Source organism: Protopterus annectens, chromosome 6.part0, assembly GCF_019279795.1.
Source record: "Protopterus annectens isolate FY-2018-M chromosome 6.part0, PAN1.0, whole genome shotgun sequence".
Classification (NCBI taxonomy): domain Eukaryota; kingdom Metazoa; phylum Chordata; order Ceratodontiformes; family Protopteridae; genus Protopterus; species Protopterus annectens.
In genome coordinates this window covers 1,010,266,416-1,010,278,851 of record NC_056737.1, presented here as the reverse complement: position 1 = coordinate 1,010,278,851, position 12,436 = coordinate 1,010,266,416, and positions in this window count along the sequence as shown.

The following is a 12,436-nucleotide window of genomic DNA, read 5'->3' as shown; positions in this document are numbered from 1 at the left end:
ACTCTCTCGAGGCACTCCTAAAAATGCAGAACATTGATATCTGTGCAGTAACTGAGACCTGGTTCAAGGCTCCAGAGAGCACCCCTGCAGTACCAGTCTACAACTCTTACCACACTTTTTGGCCACCAAACCAAGACCAAAACACTAAAGGTGGAGGAGTGTCCATATTCACCAAGGATATTCACACCTCCAGGCTAGTTGCCCAACACAAAGCATCTGAAATTCTCCAAGTGCAACTAACACTAGGTAAGACTGCAATCCAAATTGTAGCTTACTACAGATCCCCCACCATGCCCCAATATTCTCACTACACCTTTATAAACATACTGGAAAATATGCAACCAAACATCCTAATACTGGGTGATTTCAACTACCCTGCCATTAACTGAGAAAACTCCTCGGGTACCAACACCTTTTCCCAATGGTTCTTGGAATTCATAAATTCCAACACCCTGGATCAACTAATCCATTGTCCCAACAGGGGCTCCAATATCCTAGACCTTGTCATTACCAACATGGGAGATAGATGCTCCACACCAGTGGTCACCCCCTCATTGGTCAGGTCTGACCATAAGCTAATCATCCTTGACATCCACATCCCACCCCCACCCCAGTAAGGAAACCTCCGTAAAAAACTTCTCCAAAGCCAACTTCATGCTACTCAATTCAGAAGTGACAAACTTCATGACACCCATGCAGATGGGAGTTGAAAGTTCGAGTGCTGAATCCTACACTAAGGCACTGTACAAGCACATCAACACATGCATGAATCGTGACATCCCAAATAGAACCAAGCCACTCTCCTCCAAAAAAGGAAGCCAATCTGGTGGTCCCCTGCCATAAACAAACTATACAACAGAAGGAAGAAACAGTTTCAGAAAAGAGGAAATTCCCAGGATGCAAAAAACTACCTTACCAGCCTCAATAAGAAGCAGAGATCCCTCATAAAATCCTCCAAAGCTAGTTACGAAAATAAAATTTACAAAGATTCCAAAGACAGCCACAAGTTATTCTATAGATATATCAAGAATCTAAATGGCAATGCTCAGATCTGCTCTGAGCTACAACAGAATGGCATTAAATATACTGATCCCAAGGATATTGCCAACATCCTGGCAGATCGATTTAGTGCCAACTTTACCCCCCCTTCATCCACTAAATGGCCCATCTCAGTACCAAAAGATTGCCAAATTCCGGTAATCACAGCCACATAGGTAGAAACTGCACTCTCCAAAGCTAAGAATACAGCATCCATGGGACCAGATGACATCTCAGGCTGTGTACTACATGAACTACAAAATAAACTGGCACCTCACCTAAGTGTCATGTTTAATCATAGCCTCACCTCAGGCTTCATTCCCACTGAGTGGCGCACAGCTACAGTTATCCCACTCCACAAGGGAGGATCCAACTTGGATCCCGGGAGCTACTGTCCCATCAGTCTGACGAGCCTGATCTGCAAGGTCATGGAACGCATTATCGTGGAACTTATAAACAAAGACATTAGCAACCTTCAAACACTGGACCCCACCCAGTTTGTGTTAATGAAGGGCCGATTTTGTCTCCTGAACCTGATTGACTTCTTTGAATCAGTCTCCAGAGCTGTGGACGAGGGTAAGGAGGTCCACACAGCCTATCTGGACCTCGCCAAGGCCTTTGACACCATCCCCCAATCTGGAATCATAGATAAACTTGCTAAGCTGGGCATAAATCCCTACATCACTCGATGGTTTGCCAACTGGCTTACTGACAGAATCCAGACTGTTAAAGGAGCCGACTCACAATCCAGCTCCAGACAAGTGACAAGTGGAGTACCTCAGGGTTCAGCCCTGGGACTACTCTTGTTTGGCATCTACTTCTCTGAAGTACAAGCTAACACTAAGGGACTCTGGCTATCAAGGTTCGCACATGACTGCAAACTGGGAGCCATTATTGACTCCCCAAATGATGTGGATATTCTACAAAAGGGCCTTGTAGAAAAAGATGCTTGGTGCCAGAGCCATGGACTCAAGCTCAATGCCAAGAAAACACCAAAAGTCTGATGAGAGACTTGGGGACACAGGTGGACAGTGGTCTCACCTTTGATAACCACATCACCACAACAGTCAGGAAATCCTTCTATGTGGCACACCTCATCACTAAGGGCTTTTCATCCAATAAAAAGGAGGTCATTGTCCCACTGTACTCATCCCTCATTAGACCCATTATAGAGTACAATGGGCCATTTGGTATGTACCTCACAAGTCATCTGCAACAGCTGGAAAGGCCACAGAAATACCTCACTAAAAGAATCGCAGGCCTAAAGCAGATGCCGTATGCTGACCATCTAAAAAAACTCCAGCTATACTCTGTGGCATATCGTCTACTCAGAGGCAATCTCTACTTAACATACAAGGCCATATCAAACCCTTAACTGTTGGACATGTTCCACTTAAATAAATCCCAATCCCTTAGAGCTACACGATCCAGGGATCGAAACCTTGTCATCACACTGAACAAAACATGCTGGAGGGATAAGTTCCTGACCCAGAGACTCCCCATACTCTGGAATAGACTGCCCATACATGTCAAGCAGAGTGCCTCCTTGGCCCTCTTCAAAAGGAGCCTTGACGATTAGATGGGAGATAGGAAATTCACCCGGGGATCACGTCAGTCACCCTGCTAGACAGGGGTCCAGGGAAGTAAATATTGTGGGAAGAAATATCCAGGGAATTATTATGGCTAGGCTTGTATAGGCCATAGGGCTGATAGCCTAGTACCAATCTATGAACCTATGAACCTATGAACATCACATGCAGAAGAACAGCAGATATGGCCAGGGATCGGGGTGGCACTGGTGGAGGGCCTGCAGTGGAAAAACCACTGTCAGCCACTGAAGAATTCCTGGCAAACCTAGGAACACAGGACAGCACCCAGGCCTCCACCACATAGTATGTCATGGATGTGAGTGCCACTGTTTTCATGAAAGATGAGTGTCCAGGTATGCTTAATTGGATCAGCATTGGAATATTGTAGCATTCAGTGTGTCAGGGTGTACATAGTTTTACACGGGTGTCAGGTGTTTGTTTTTTGGGGGGGGGGGTTAACTGCAGTTTCAATCCAGTATCTGTCTGCCTGGGATGACATGGTCGACAGACCACGATGCTTTGCCAGAGATGGCCTGCACCTGTCACCCCTGGAATTCCGGATACTGGCTAAGGTTCTTGCCGCCCCTATAGTGCCTTTTTAGGCAAGGTTCAAATGACAAATTCACCACTGTAACAGGAACAGACAAGCAAAATCTGAAGGTGATGCTACTCAATGCTAGAAGTCTAAATCTCAAAATGCACTCACTCGAGGCACTCCTTAAAATGGAGAACATTGATATCTTTGCAATGACTGAGACCTGGTTCAAGGATCCAGAGACCACCCCTGCACTACCAGGCTATAACTCATACCACACTTTTTGGCCATGTAACCTGGACTGGAACACCAAAGGTGGAGGTGTGTCCACATTCATTAAGGATATCCACACCTCCAGGCTAGTTGCTCAGCATAATGCAGCCGAGGTTATCCAAGTGCAACTAACTCTGGGCAAAACTGCAATCCAAATTGTAGCTTTTTACAGATCACCCACCATGCCCCAGGATTCCCACTCCTCTTTTCTTGATGTACTGGAAAATATTAGGATTCAACCAAACACCCTAATAATGGGCAATTTCAACTACCCCACCATTAACTGGGAAAACTACTCATGTACCAACTCCTTCGCTCAATGCTTTCTGAAATTCATAAACTCCAATGCCCTGTATCAACTTATCCACACCCCCACCAGGGGCAACAATATCCTAGATCTAGTCATTACCAACATGAGTGACCGGTGTTCCACACCTGAAGTCAACGTCTCATTGGTCCGATCCAACCATAAGCTAATTACCCTAGATATCCACATCCTGCTCCCCCCCCCCCCCATTAAGGAAACCATGGTAAAAAATTTCTCCAAAGCCAACTTCATGCTTCTTAAGACAGAAGTGGTGAACTTCATGACACCCATGCAGATGGACAATAAAGATATGACTACGGAATCCTACACAATTGCACTTTATAAGCACTTACATGAGTGCATGGATCATGCTATCCCAAACAGAACCAAGATGCTATCCTCCAAACAAAGGAAGCCAGTCTGGTGGACCCTGCCATAATCAAACTGTACAACTGAAGGAAGAAACTGTTGCAAAAGAAAGTAAAATCCCATGAGTGGAGGAGTTCCCTGCTCAGCCTCAGTAAGAAGCTGTGATCCCTGATAAAATCCTCCAAAGCTAGTTACGAAAACAAAATTGCCACTGATTCTAAAGACAACCACAAAGCATTCTATAGCTATGTCAAGAATCTCAATGGCAACACTCAGATCTGCTCTGAGTTACAGCACAATGGCACTAAATATACAGACCCAACTGATATTGCCAACATCCTGGCAGATAGGTTCAGTGCTAACTTTACCCCCCTCTCACCCCCTAAAGAGCCCATCTCTATACCGGAAGAATGCAAAGTTCCTGTAATCATGGCAGCACAGGTAAAAAACACACTCTCCAAAAGAACACAGCATCCATGGAACCAGACAACATCCCTGGCTGCATTCTACATGAACTACAGAACAAACTGGCACCCCACCTAAGAACCATGTTCAATCATAGCCTCACCTCAGGCTTTGTGCCTGCTGAATGGCACATAGCAATGGTTATCCCACTCCACAAGGGTGGAGCCACCACGGACCCTGGGAACTACCACCCCATTAGCCTGACGAGCCTGGTCTACAAGGCCATGGAATGTATCATTATGGAACTTATAAACAAAGACATTGGTAATCTCCAAACTCTGGACCCCAAACAGTTCAGGTTTGTTAAAGGCAGATCATGCCTTCTAAACCTGAGAGACTTCTTTGAAGCAGTCACCAAAGCCGTAGACAAGGGTAAGGTGGTTCACCCAGCCTACCTAAATCTTGCCAAGGCTTTCAACACCATCCCCCACTCTGGAATTATAGATAAACTCACTAAACTAGGTATAAACCCCTATGTCACAAGATGGGTTGCCAACTGGCTCACTGACAGAACCCACACTGTGAAAGTAGCAGACTCCAAATCTGACTTCAGACCAGTGACAAGTGGAGTACCACAGGGTTCAGTCCTGGGTCCTCTCCTGTTTGGTATCTACTTCTCTGAAGTACAGGCTAACACAGAAAGTCTTTGGCTAATGAAGTTCGCAGATGACTTCAAACTAGGAGCCATAATCGAAACTCCTAACGATGGGAACATCCTACAAAAAGGCCTCACTGAGGCAGATGCCTGGTGTCAAAGCCATGGCCTCAAGCTCAATGCCAAAAAGTGCATTGTCATCCCTTTTGGTAAAAACTCTGTACCCATGAACTACAACATAGGCAGTAGTATACTTAACACCAACAGTGTGATAAGAGACCTTGGGACACAGGTGGACAGTAGTCTCTCCTTTGATAATCACATCGCCACAGTAGTCAGGAAATCCTTCTACATGGCACACCTCATCACAAAAGGTTTCTCATCCAGAAAAAAAAAAGGTCATTGTTCCCCTCTGCTCATCACTCATTAGACCCATTATAGAGTACAACGCCCCTTTTGATATATACCTCACAAGACATCTACAACAACTGGAAAGGCCGCAGAAATACCTCACAAAGAGGATTACCAGCCTCAAACAGATGCCTTACACAGACCGTCTCAAAAAACTCCAGCTTTACTCCATCACATATTGTCTACTCAGAGGTGATCTCTCCCTAACATACAAAGCTATGTCAAACCCAGAGCTGTTGGACATGCTCCACTTAAATAAATCCCAATCCCTCCGAGCTACATGCTCTAGGGACCTAAGCCTTGTCACCACAATAAACAGAACATGCTGGTGGGATAGATTCCTGTCCCATAGACTTCCCATACTCTGGAATAAACTACCTATCTATATCAAACAAAGCTCCTCATTAGCACTCTTCAAGAAAAGTCTTGATGATTGGATGGGAAATAGGAAATTCACCCTGGGGATCACCTCTGTGGCTCTGCTCGACAGTGGCACAGGAAAATAATTTTCTTGGGTGGCAAAAGCCAGGGTACCTTTTTGGCTGGGCTTGTATATGCCCCAGGGCCAATAGCCTAGTACCTACCTATGAACCTATGAACCTATGCTCAGATTTTGACCGATATACGGATTAACATAGTAGCTTCTATAAATGTGAGATATATGGACATATTACCCTGCTATAGTGCAACATGTGGTGGTGTTTACATTACCTCACCCTCAAATTTTCACAGGACTGTCAGGAATCAGACAAGGCTGTGCTCCTGCTCCTAGTTAGTACAACATTATTTTGTCATAGATGTAGATTTAGTGCAATGTGTTCACAAAAGTGTCATCCCATGCCTGCTGGCTGGCTTGATGTACTGTCTGCATGATTGCCAAATGCACAGATATTTTCTGACTGTACACAGTTTAGAGTCATACCTATGCCTTGTGGGTGTGACCACACTGATAGATTTGACAGTATTCTCAGGACATTGCAGATTGCCATATGTGTCAGCTGTGCAGCGTTTTGACAAATGTCAGCAGTGTACATCATTGTTGCTCAAGAGATTCTTGTTTAAAGAGCTTTTATTTACATGTAACTACAGATGTTTGTTAGAAAATAATGCCATTATGTCCTACTATATGAGGTTGGGGGTTAAACAGGTCTTCAATAGTTACAGCGGTGTATACAGCTTAACGTATATTGCAACATGGTACTGCAGTGCATAGTAGTGCAGGTATTAGTGTAGTGCTTTTCCCTTTTTTATCACAGGTGACCATGGGGGTTGGTATCTGTTCCCTTCACAGCCTGATGTCAGTGTCTCTACAGACTCTGATGATGATGGTGGCCAAAGTAAGGCACAACTGTGGGTGCAGGGGCTGAATCTGTCTCAGAGGTTTACATCCCTCCTATGGCCTCATTGTCACCGTACATTCGGTATGCCTATGCATGCCAGTCCCCAGAGGCCACAGATATTGGACAGTCAGAAGGTGGGGACATTGAACAAGATGGGCGGCAAATATGGCTGCAGTGCATGTTGATACTGGCCATAGCCAAAGAGATAGTGAGGTTCCACACAGGTGGATTGATGGGTGTGCTCATAGGAGGCCTGCTGTCCTTCCACCATTTGTTGTAGGTGTCACATCACGGTTTACACTGAGTATGTTTTGGGGCATCATGGAGGCACAGGTATGTTCCAAAAGGAACTCCAGATGAATGTCAGGGTTATGGATGCAGCACAGTCTGTCATCGGTGACTGCCTCCACTGCATTGCTGATACCCTGGACAGGTTAACTGATGCAGTGAAAAGATGTAGGTCTGAGACAGATCACAGACTATCTGTCTTGGAACGCACAGTGTCTGTGATGAAACATCTGGCTGAAATTGAGCATCGGACTTGCGGACATAGGACAGCAACTAAATCTGCTGAGAGTCCAAATGTCTGTGCACAATCATGCTCCCATAGTGGCAGTACATCCAGTGCTCCACAGGGGAGCATGCTGTCCACACCAACACATGGCATGCCATGGGTTCATGGTTCTGGGCATTCCTGTGGGGAACATGGTCCAAGCAGACAGCAGTCACTGTCAGATAATAGCCCCACTTCTGAATATGGGAATGGAGGTGCCAGTGCAACTCCTGGCACAGCCAGTTCCTGATGTTTAGGGGCAGATATTGTGAACTGTCAGCTCTATCATGGATGGTTGAAAGCTGTCCAACTTACAGACACATAGGGCTAGTACAGAGCTTGACTGTGTTCACACACACAGTCACACACTACACTACTGTCACAATTAGGTCACCTACAGACACACACAGCACATTTCCATGGACCATGTTGCCTGTTTCCCTTCCTGACTCACACACATGCTTTCAACCTATTGGGTCAGCCTAGGCCTCCCACACCCCCACACAACACTTTGTGCAAGTTGATTATACCTGTGCCATATCTCTGTCATTCTAGTCATTGATGCAGGGAAATACAGCTATGTGTCTGATGCGGATTCACTTCAGAGGATCAAATTTCCAAAATCTTGAAACTCATATGATCGAGACCATATGTTCGGGATTTCAGAAACTCGAGCATCAGAAGTGAAAAAATAAAAACACATTTAAAGACATTTTTGCAGGGGGGCAAGCCCCCCTGCACCCCCCACACCTCCCCTACTTACATATACTAAATCCAGGATTGCGCTACAGTGGGGAAAAAGGGAAATCTCCCGCTCCACGCTTCTGCAGACACTGCAGAATGAGATATTTCCTTGTTCCCCAATGTAGTGTAATCTCGGAGTTAGTATATTTAAGTTGCAGGAGTGCAGAGGGCTTGCCCCCCGACATAATCCCTCATCTAAAACACTCACACACTCTATTTAACCCCACTTCAGATGTTCGAGTTTCTGAAAACTCGATCATATGGTCTTCACCATATGAGTTTCGAGTTTTTCGGAAACTCAATCAACTGAAGTGAACCCGTCTGATGCACAGGGTGACTATATAAATTAATATGTACTTGTGTTATGCAGTGTTGCTTTGCCATGCTACTTGTACTGGTCACTGACAGATACTGTATGCTGCATTTGTAATTAGTAAACCACATTATTTTGTGTATATTACTTTTGATGATATTGTAATGGCTGTATACTTACACAATGAAAGTTATCTCATGGACCTGTTTATGTTTCACTTTCAGGATTGTATGGGAGACATCTATGGATACACAGCAACTAAAAACCCATAAACATCAGAGCACAGGATGAGATGTCAGCACAGAAGAAAAATGTTGTCAGGAAGGTACAGCCCTATAGGTGCATGGCTGCATAGGTTCATATGTGTATAACCTGCTAACAAGGTGCAGTACTACAGGTGTATGGCTCCATATGTTCATATGTGTATAACAGGCTAACAAGGTACAATCCTATAGGTGCATGGCTCCATAGGTTCATATGTGTATTACAGGCTATCAAGGTACTGCACTATAGGTGCATAGCTCCATAGGTTCATATGTGTATAACAGGCTAACAAGGTACAGCACTATAGGTGCATGGCTCCATAGGTTCATATGTGCATAACAGGCTAACAAGGTACAGCAGTATAGGTGCATGGCTCCATAGGTTCATATGTGCATAACAGGCTAACAAGGTACAGCACTATAGGTTCATGGCTCCATAGGTTCATATGTGCATAACAGGCTAACAAGGTACAGCAGTATAGGTGCATGGCTCCATAGGTTCATATGTGCATAACAGGCTAACGAGGACAATGATTTCATTCAGCGCTACTCATGCAGCACTAATCTCTGAAAAGATCTGATACCCTAGATAAGGACCTGGGGACCCAGGTTGACAGTGGCCTTTCTTTTGACACTCACATTGCTAAAGTGGTTAGAAAGACCTTCTACATTGCCCACCTGATCATGAAGGGATTCACATCCAGATCTAGTGAGGTCATTGTTCCCCTGTACTCTTCACTTATCAGACCAATGATCGAGTACAATGCCCCATTCGGGATGTATCTCACCCGACATCTGCAGCAATTGGAGAAACTCCAAAAGTTCCTCACCAAAAGGATAAAGGGACTCCAAAATCTGTCATATGCTGCCAGATTGAAGAAACTCCAGCTCTATTCAGTCGCATACCGTCTGCTCAGAGGTGACATGTGCCTGACATACAAGGCCATGTCCAACCCGGAATTAATGGACATGCTCCACCTCAAAAAATCCAAATCCACCAAAACCACTAGAGCAAGTGACTTAAACCTTAGCACGGATATAAATAGGACGTGCTGGAGGGATAGATTTATCACTCAGAGACTCCCTAAGCTGTGGAATAAAATCCCGGTCCATGTGAGGCAGAGCACCTCGCTGGCTCTGTTCAAGAGAAATCTTGACCTGTGGATGGGAGATCATAGGTTTACCCCGGGAATCATCTCTGTGTCACTGCTGGACAGAGGCACAACAAACTAATGGGTACAGTATTTTTTCATATAAGGGGTGGCGTAAGCCACAAAACTTTGGGCTAGGTTTATAAATTCCTTAGGGCAGATAGCCTAGTATAAACCTATGAACCTATGAACCTAAGTGTAAGCATGGTTTCAAATCAGCACTAATCTCTGAAAAGATTTGATACCCTAGATAAGTGTAAGCATGGTTTCGATGCAGCACTAATCTCTGAAAAGATCTGATACCCTAGATAAGTCTAAGCATGGTTTTGATGCAGCACTAATTTCTGAAAAGATCTGATGCCCTAGATAAGTGTAAGCATGGTTTCGATGCAGCACTAATCTTTGAAAAGATCTGATACCCTAGATAAGTGTAAGCATGGTTTTGGAGCTGACCCATCTACAAGCTGTGGCAAGAGAGATAAACCCTCTACAATTTTCCTGTGTCCATTACAGACATTCGTCCTAAAACCAATTATGATTGTCTTGTTCCACATCCCATTGTGTAACTTGCACATGATGTGTGTTACAGCGGAAGTATGCTTCACATGGATGGGGAGCCTGTTACATATAGAGTGTAGTGTCTGTATTAAATACCTGTCCCTCCAGCATGTCCTATTTATACCACAGTCAAGGAGGCCTAGGCTGACCCGATAGGTTGAAAGCATACGTGTGAGTCAGGAAGGGAAACAGGCAACATGGGGCATGGAAATGTGGTGTGTGTCTTTAGGTGACCTGATTGTGGCAGTAGTGTGTGAGTGTGTGCATGAACACAGTCAAGCTATGTGTGCAGAAAAGGTAATACATGTGCTAGTCCTTTCTTAGATATGCAGGCGGTACACAGTGGGATCCGACACCTCCCTGTATGGCATCCATACACCTTCCCTCTAAAGCATGTAGGAGACAGAATACACATTTACTAGCTTGACACAGTTTGCATAGGTCATGTTATGTACACCGTGTATTGGTTTACTGTGGAACCTCTGTGCCTGTTACAGTTGTCAGATATGCCTGTATAGTGACATACCAAAGGTGCCATTGCCCTCAATGATATGTGTGATGAGTGCCAAATACAATATGACAATGACAGTTTGGGATTTATATGCCATACCTTTCTCTATAGGTTGTACAAAATTGAATGAATCCCCATATTTTATTGACCAGTGAAAGTCAAAGGCTAGATCATGCTCTGTGTCCATAAGTCGATGACTAATAGCTCAACTGTTTGCAGCGTGTGGACAATACAATATTTTCCAGGGGTGGATGACTTCCATAAGGATAGTATTGTGCATTCCTTGGCATTTAGTATTTGTCACTGGCTCTGACAATAACTGACTGTGTGTGTCAGCCCATCCTGGATAACTGTTGGTTCTGTGTGGGATTGAGTGACAGCTCCTAATTTCCAATCATATGTAAATATAGCCAGTCAGAGGTTACTGACAGTGACCATGACTGACAGTAGGGAATGGCTAGAAGGGGTAGTTCCAGAATGATTTGTGAGGGAAGTCCATTCATGACTGGCCTCATTGCAGTGGTGGACTACCCAATGATATATTCCTGGATAATGACTGTCAGACACTCGGTTATCCACCAGTTGACATACTCATTTGTAAATAACCTCTACAGTTTTTCAATAATGCCTGATGGCCTAATATTTTCAAATGCCTTGCCAGGCCATAGTAGGTGGAGTGAGTCAAATTCCCCTCACCCATTGCATAGTTTAACACTCAATGAGGTCCACTGGTTAGAGTATGTATGATCTGCCCTTGAGCAAAACAAACTATGTTTTGTCCAGTGTCTGTAGGTGTACAACATTGTTACTGATCATTTCCATGATAACTCATTTCATGGCTTTAAATATCAGATGACTGAGACATCTGAGGATGGTACTTGTCACTGCATGTTAGTTGTCCTGTGTGCAACTAAGTATTGCAGTTACTTCCATCATATTTTCCAAGAGAATAGTCATCCAAGGTGTCTGTGTATGTACAGAACACAAGCAAACAATGGAGGGGAAGGTAATATGTACACCTGCGAAGGTAAGGAAGGAGTTTTTACAGTTATGCTGCAGTTGGGTACTACTCAAACAGTGTGTACTGAAATAGGTTCATAGATTAGTATTGTGCACAATGACACAATTACCTTGTGAAGATACTGAAAAGAGGGGAGTATGCTGAATTCCTGGTGCCTGATTACTACTAATAAAGGTCTCACCACAACCACTCTCTCCTGGGATACCATGCTCCTATACTTTTTCTCTCAACAGAAGCAAAATGTTAGTACCAAACTCATGATGAAAAGCGGGCCACAGCCTGTTTGTGCATTTACATAGTTGTCCCACATCATGCAAGGCTCTGTAGACTTGCCATACCTTTTTCCAGGTAGATGCCTTGATTAGACAAGAGAACAATCATTTGACTTTTGCATGTATTA